Source organism: Conger conger, chromosome 15 (assembly GCF_963514075.1).
Source record: "Conger conger chromosome 15, fConCon1.1, whole genome shotgun sequence".
Classification (NCBI taxonomy): Eukaryota; Metazoa; Chordata; class Actinopteri; order Anguilliformes; family Congridae; genus Conger; species Conger conger.
Window position 1 is genome coordinate 10,632,145 of NC_083774.1, and position 8,326 is coordinate 10,640,470.

Here is an 8,326-nt window from a genome sequence, read left to right on the forward strand (position 1 = left end):
AAGCAAATTTCCACTGAAAAATAATGTTGAAAATTAGGTCAGTTTAGAACACATGACTATGGCAGAAATAAAGCGGCACATTCTGTACTCTGTCTTGACGTTGACGTTTTTGTGAAATAATGTTTCGACACGCACATATTGAGGAATGAAACTCTTTTATACACTTGGCTGTGTATCATTTCTCAGGACAGAGGATGCACACCCAAACCTAACAAGGAAACTACTTGAATAAAGTGCATTGCATAACATTCAATTTGAAGACACTCTCACTCCGAAAAAGTGGTTTTACAAAAAATAAAAACATGAATGTTACTCTCGAGACAAGAATGTGTCACAAATAAGTTTATAAAGTTTGCCCAACAGACCAACAATTAGTGCAATCACAAGAACTATTGTATGCTGTCCAGAATTTTGATTCTACAGCTTGGGATCACTGTAGGCAAAGAATATCCAAATGTACACTCACCAAACACTTTATTAGGAACATTTTTACTTTATCACATCTACTTACTCATGCAATTATCTAATCAGCCAATTGTGTGTCAGCAGTGCAATGCATACAATCATTTAAATATGGGTCAGGAGCTTCAGGTTAATGTTCACATCAACCATCTGAATGGGGGAAAAAAGTGATCTAAGTGACTTTGACCATGGAATGATTGTTGGTGGCAGACATGGTGGTTTGAGTATCTCAGAAACTGCTGATCTCCTGGGACTCCTCCGCACACTAGTCTCTAGTGTTTGCAAAGAATGGAGCAAAAAACAAAACAAAAAATCAAGTGAGCAGCAGTTCCGCAGACAGAAATGTCTTGTTAATGAGAGATGTCAGAGAAGAATTGCCAGACTGGTCAAAGCTGACAGGAAGGTGACAGTAATGCAAATAACCACACAATACAATTGGTATGCAGAAGAGCATCTTTGAACACACAACGCATCATAACTCTAAGTGGATATGCTACAGCAGTAGAAGTCTAAAAAAATAAGTCTAAAAAATACCTAATAAAGTGCTTGGTAAGTGTATATTGTACTCTATATGTATGGTCAATTGTGTCCTTTCTTGAAATACAATCGTATCAATTTCCTACATTACATTAGACCAGGGGTCTCCAATCTTATCCTAAAAGGGCCGGCGTGGGTGCAGGTTTTTGTTTTAACCCAGCAGTAACACACCTGATTATACTAATGAACTAATCGTGGTCTTTAATCAAGACCTAGATGAGTAGAATCAGCTGTCTTAGTCCTGTGCTAAAACAACAACCTGCACACACACCGGCCCTTTCTGGATAAGATTGGAGACCCCTGCATTAGACCATACCGAAATAAAGGCTGACATCTAGTGGTGTACGGTCAGTACTACAGTAACTCAAATTCCCAAACTTTTGGTTGTGAAAACACGAACAGTCATTAACATTTTTAACCCTCTCATTCTTCTCTAAACCAGGTTTTGCTTTAGTACCATGACAAATATGGAGGAATTAAGTAGACATAATGTTTATTTCTGTAAAAAAATGTTCTCATCGTTGACCAGTTAACACGGGCTTGTACTGCTGTTAATATTGAGTTTTAGGAGTATTTTCTGGTTCAGTTTATTGAAAGCAGCTTATAGTAGATATGAATTTCCTGGGCTTTCATGTGCCTTGACTTATGAAGGAGTGCTTATCTATTTTATGGTAAATTGCCTGGCCAAAATGAATAGCCAAAGGGGGGAGAATAAAATGAATTGATCTCCATATACATGTCTTCTTCTTCTTTCTGTAATTTTGAATCCCTTTGAAAGAAGGCTTAGAATTTCCAAAAAGTGCATTGAATGGCAGGCAGTATTCAGCACTAGCCAGAACACAATTCTGAATAATGAAAAATCAATACGAAAAATAGAAAGATAAATTGGTTAAAGACTGTTAAAGGTTAAAGGGTCTATGTGTAATGAGTGTGAAGTGTACTTCTATGCGTAAAGAGATCTTACTCTGAAATCAACCACATCATGAAAGCTGTGAATACACAACATTGTTTCATTTTATAAATAGCCACCAGGTGTCAGTATTTACCCACAAACAGAATGCCATTAATAAGCACATTCTATGAGCCTGTGTGACAGAGGGGGTTCTCATCACAATTCCATCTCTACACCAAGTCTGACTGGGACACACACTAGTAGGGCAACGCTGTACTCCCCCACCTCTTCCCCCATGGAATTGACTGCAGGGCCTCTGTACACATCAGCACACAGGTGTCATCTGGGAACTTAACTCCTGGAAACATCCAGCAAAGTAAGTAAGCTGTCCTCATACCTGAGCAAATAGGACAAAGTCTGCCAAGGACTATCTACGGCATGCTGTAGGTTAACTGTGCTGAATACTGTGATTTACAAAGTGTGTACAGTAATATTGGTCATGCAGGTTTACATTAAACATGTCCCTGCTGCCTGCTTTTAAGATGATTGGCACACATAATGTCTTTCATACCAAATTTTAATATCTAGATACTGTATATCAATACATTGATGCATCTGATAGCAGTGATATCTACAATGTCTGTTCTGCCAGATAGATTTGAGCCTCTTGTACATTTTGTAACATTACATAATTACAAATAAGCATAAAGAAAGTCAACAGTAGGGAAATATGCATGCCACACTGTTCCAAATAGACTGATTGACACAAGACAAATTGGACAATTTTAATCAGGCTCAAGAGGAGAAAGAATTTATTGGGAAACAAATTAAATTATTATAAATAGGATTATGTAAAGACTTCCACCGTAATTTCTTTTTTTACCCCTAAATATACAGTAGTAACCAGTAGCTTTGTTTTTTTACTTCCTGAGACTCAAGGTCTAAGCATCATTCTATACTGTATGTGATCATAATCATATGGTTTTCATAATAACATTAAAACAAATTCAAGCAAATAATATATAAGAAAAAGTGCATAGAAAAGAAGATTGGTCTTAATTTTACTTTGTCATGACATTCAGGCTTTTGCAAAATATCGTATGTACAACAGTATAAGATCATATTGAAAAATTCCTTCAGCATTGAAAAGGAGAGAACAAATGATGGAGTGGAAGGAAGTAGGTTAATTAAAGCCCTGCTGTGAGACAGACTGTGATCCCTACCTTCAGTTTGTTTTAACCTTTTCAAATGAGAAAAGTCCATTTCATTTTAATCAGAATTGATAAGGTTACAGGAAATCAATTAAGTTGGGTTGCTGTTTATTTCAGGGTTTTTTTAGTATTGCAGTATCCATTTCAGGACAGCCTGGAGTAAACCTGTCTGGTTAAATTGCACACAACCAGAGCCAGTAATCTCATTTTATTTCACTGCCAACAATAAGAAGCCAATGGCTCTCTGCCCAACATACCCTCTTAAAACAGATAAGAGGCTTCATCAGCAATTCATATAAAAAGGTCAGCGGCACCTAATTGATGTCCCACAATGCAACAACAATTGCATTGGCTCCACGTCGTGTTTTCCCGCTCAAGGCTGTGAGCAATAACATAATAATGACAATGCATACAATGCTCTTTTTTTTCCGAATACCCCACTAATGGCACGACACACACCCATTCTCACTCAAACAAACGAGAGCGGCCTTGGGGTAGGCCACAGCTCCCAGCCTTTCGGTAAGCGCGCTGGACCGTGTACGGCGTTTTTGTGAATTTCAGGAGCCCCCTATGGCTCCCCCACGGGACAGCTTCAGCAGGCAGTCCGTACCCACGCATGCAGGTGACACGTCCGTGCTGCGCTTCACACTATCATACCACAGACCCAGGGCTATCGCTGCAACAGCACTGCACTCTGTTCTGTGCACACAGCACGTCACCAACAGACCGCTCTGCACCAGTTATCAAACATATTTCTGTCTCTCTTTGCTCATGTTTCACCATTATTCACCTGAAAGCTCTTGATGGCACTGCTGATGACGGTAACAAAAATTATATACATTTTTTCAAAATACATTTATTTGAAGCCTTTCAGTCAGGGAGCCAGGTTTGTTTGCGCAAATTGACTTTGTCCTAACAGGCCTTGAATGGGGCGCCATTTTACATAGTCGTGATGAATATTTCTTGATGCAATGATGCAGTGAGGAGTCCAGGCCTACCAGACGGTCTATTACAGCATGATGTATGGTTGATCAGAAGGGTGAGGCCTGGCTTTTTCCGGGGCTTCCAGTCTGTTTTTGTCAGGAACAGATGCAGAGTTTCAGAGTTCAGAGCGAGCTCACACAGCACAAATACACCAACATCTCACAAAACTTGGGGCTCCTACACGTTGGGGTCCTCCATTGGTCTGAGAAACCAGTGCTGTTCTGCCCAAGGTGACCAGGGCCCAGCAGCAGGACTTCATTGACCTCTAGCGAAGGTAGAGCGGGCTTAAATCAGTAATGAAGGGTTCCTCAGATCGCTGGTCATCCCAGTGGCACCTTCGAGGTCAAAGTGATACCAGTTATTTTCATTGAGCGATACATCATATTGCCTCATTTTCGCCACTGGCTGTCCTGAAGGTCCAGGGACTGGGAGCAAAACCGGGTCACTTTTCGAGTTGACCAAACCAGGCAGACCAGCCCAGTCAGACCAGCCCGACACACAGAGGCTAATATTGACACTACAAGGACCAGAGGCGAATATCGGCACTACAGTAACCAGAGGCTAATATCGGCACTACAGTGAACAGAGGCTAATATCGGCACTACAGTGACCAGAGGCGAATATCGGCACTACAGTGACCAGAGGCTAATATCGACACTACAGTGACCACAGGCTAATATCGGCACTACAGTGACCAGAGGCTAATATCGGCACTACAGTGACCACAGGCTAATATCACCACTACAGTGACCACAGGATAATATCGGCACTACAGTGACCAGAGGATAATATCGGCACTACAGTGACCAGAGGATAATATCGGCACTACAGTGACCAGAGGCTAATATCGGCACTACAGTGACCAGACAATAATATCGGCACTACAGTGACCAGAGGCTAATATCGACACTACAGTGACCAGAGGCTAATATCAGCACTACAGTGACCAGAGGCTAATATCGGCACTAGTGACCAGAGGCTAATATCGACACTACAGTGACCAGAGGCTAATATCGGCACTACAGTGACCAGAGGCTAATATCAGCACTACAGTGACCAGAGGCTAATATCGGCACTACAGTGACCAGAGGCTAATATCGACACTACAGTGACCAGAGGCTAATATCGGCACTACAGTGACCAGAGGATAATATCGGCACTACAGTGACCAGAGGATAATATCGGCACTACAGTGACCACAGGCTAATACCGGCACTACAGTGACCAGAGGCTAATATCGACACTACAGTAACCACAGGCTAATACCGGCACTACAGTAACCACAGGCTAATATCGGCACTACAGTGACCAGAGGCTAATATCGGCACTAGTGACCAGAGGCTAATATCGACACTACAGTGACCAGACAATAATATCGGCACTACAGTGACCAGAGGCTAATATCGACACTACAGTGACCAGAGGCTAATATCAGCACTACAGTGACCAGAGGCTAATATCGGCACTAGTGACCAGAGGCTAATATCGACACTACAGTGACCAGAGGCTAATATCGGCACTACAGTGACCAGAGGCTAATATCAGCACTACAGTGACCAGAGGCTATTATCGGCACTACAGTGACCAGAGGATAATATCGGCACTACAGTGACCAGAGGATAATATCGGCACTACAGTGACCACAGGCTAATACCGGCACTACAGTGACCACAGGCTAATATCGCACTGTAGTGACCAGAGGATAATATCGGCACTACAGTGACCAGCGGATAATATAATATAATAAAAGACAGATAAAGACTCTGATTGTTCATCCTTTGTATGCTACAGCTTGTATTATATACAGTGCAGTCCATAAGTATTTGGACAGTGTTAGGGAAATTGCCCTTTTTACATATCACAGGTGAGCATCATCTGATGAAACAGATCCACAGTTAAATACCAATATACATGAGTTTAACTTTTGTATTTATTTGCAAAGAAATAACTGAAAGTGAGAGAGCTTACCGGCTCTCTGATTTGAATCAGACATAGTAAGACTCTCAAACACACTTTTCCACAAGGGCGGCGACAAAAACAAGGAAGACATGATGGTGACAACCTAGGATTATTATTATTTAAACTCCTTGACCTTGCTGTAAGACCGGAATGTGCTAGCTACCCCCTTCTAGGAGAAGCAAAGACATTAATCGCACAGGCTGTCCATCTGTTTGAGAGAGAAACAGAGGAAAGCACTTAATTCAGCATACATGGTCTAATTAGTAATAAAGATTATAAATCAAAGGTTATTTTCAATCACGTGATTGTCTTTAAGTGAACACACATTGTCAATTAAGAATCAATTATGAAAATTACCCTTAGAACAGAGATACAATTTATTTTTGGTTTTGTACTTCATCACCTTTCAGTTGAAATGATGCAATGACTATGAGGTTAGAGCGCAGATTGTCAGCTCTATTCTGAGGGTATTTACATCCATGTTGAGTGATCTGTAGGAATTACAGCTTTTTTATATGTAACCCCTCAATCTTAGTGGACCATAAGTAATTGGACAAATGAACAATCTTAAATAAAGTCATGACATGTACAGTACTACTTGGTTGCAAATATTTTGTGTGCCATTACAGCCATACACATACACACAGATATATATGTCATACACATCACCAGATGCTGGGCATCTTCCCTGGTGGTGCTCTGCCAGCCACCATCATCATCAGACTGCAGCCATCATCAGATTCTACTTCTTTCAGGGGCCTTTTGCCTTCAGTTCAGCAAGTTAAACCAATGTTCAGCTGGATATAGGTTGGGTGATTGGCTTGGCCACCCAAGAACATTCCAGTATCGGGCCCCTGTTTAGCAGTATGTTTGGGCTCATTGTCCTGCTGCAAGGTGAAGTGGCATCCAATGGGTTTGAAGCATTGGTTGGATCTGAGCAGATAAGATGATTCTGTATACTTCAAAATTCATCCCGCTTCCACTGTCAGCAGTCACCAATAAAGAGAAGAGAGCTAGTCCCAGTAGCCCAAACCCTCAACCCTCTGGGGTTATGCTGGTCTTCTCAGTTGAGCAAGGAATTTTGTCTATGAATATGTATGTCATTCTTCTTAAAAAACAATATTCCATATGTCAAGTCAAAGATTTCTGCATCAAATAATGTTCTTAACCAAGAAACCTTGGCAACAGATGGACACACTCTTATAGGCTAATTCCATTATTAACAGTTGTGTATACTGAGGAGCTACAGAATTACAGTAATATAAACATGCAGAATTACAGTAATATTCCTTTGAGGGCTAGAAAAGAGGACTTCCGAGGAACCATTCGTCAGTGAACTGGATTGTATCTAACAATGCGACACATATGTGGCAGTTTTATAGGTTAAATGGAAATGGTAACCTGTCAAATGGACCGGTGACATAAGACAGAAATCTAATCGGATACAGAAAGGTAGATTTCCTCTTACTCCTAACCATAGTGACCCTTTTAAACTGTTGTGAAACAGTTTTCATGTCTCATTAAACTCATCTCTCAGGATCAACATCTGGTCAAATGTGAAAAGGGCGCTGGGTCAGCAGGAATGCAGTGTTCATTGGATGCCATGGCCCTGCCCATCTCTACCAAAAGGAAGTCTCAGCCAAGTGTATGGGGAAAACGTCCTGATGTACTTAAACATAATGTATATTGGTGAGGGCAATTTATTCGGTTACACTGTTACTCAAGTCGTCTCCTGGGGTCGGAGGTTTGGTATTTTCTGGGGGCAAATAAAATCTTAAAGTAGTAATCTGGGTACGACACCAGTCCATGGGAAGGGGCTTTACCCAAATCTTTTAATCTTGTTAAATGATTCTGAGGGACACAACAATAGATAGAATTTAAAAATCATTTTGCATAATGGGATCGGGGTGAGACCTTTAAGATTAGTTTAACCAGGTCAAGACCCTGAAAATGGTGGTGAATATTGTGCATCAAAAACTTGTTCAGATTTCACGTGACGTCACTTTTATCGCATGTATCAACCAATTCCAAGAACATCCGTATTATGGCTGTCTATAAATAGACAATAGGCCGCTTTAAACCGATATTGGCATTAATGGTATCAACCGATCAAACATATCTAATAGAAATCGTAGCCTGTGGCTAAAGCTGATGGTGGATTCGATTACACGTAGTGAACCGTGCTTTTATTGCCTCTTAGAAAACTGTAACTTAATATATTTAGAACAAGATACACCACATAGATCAAGTATATAATAAACTATTTTCTACTCTCTACGAA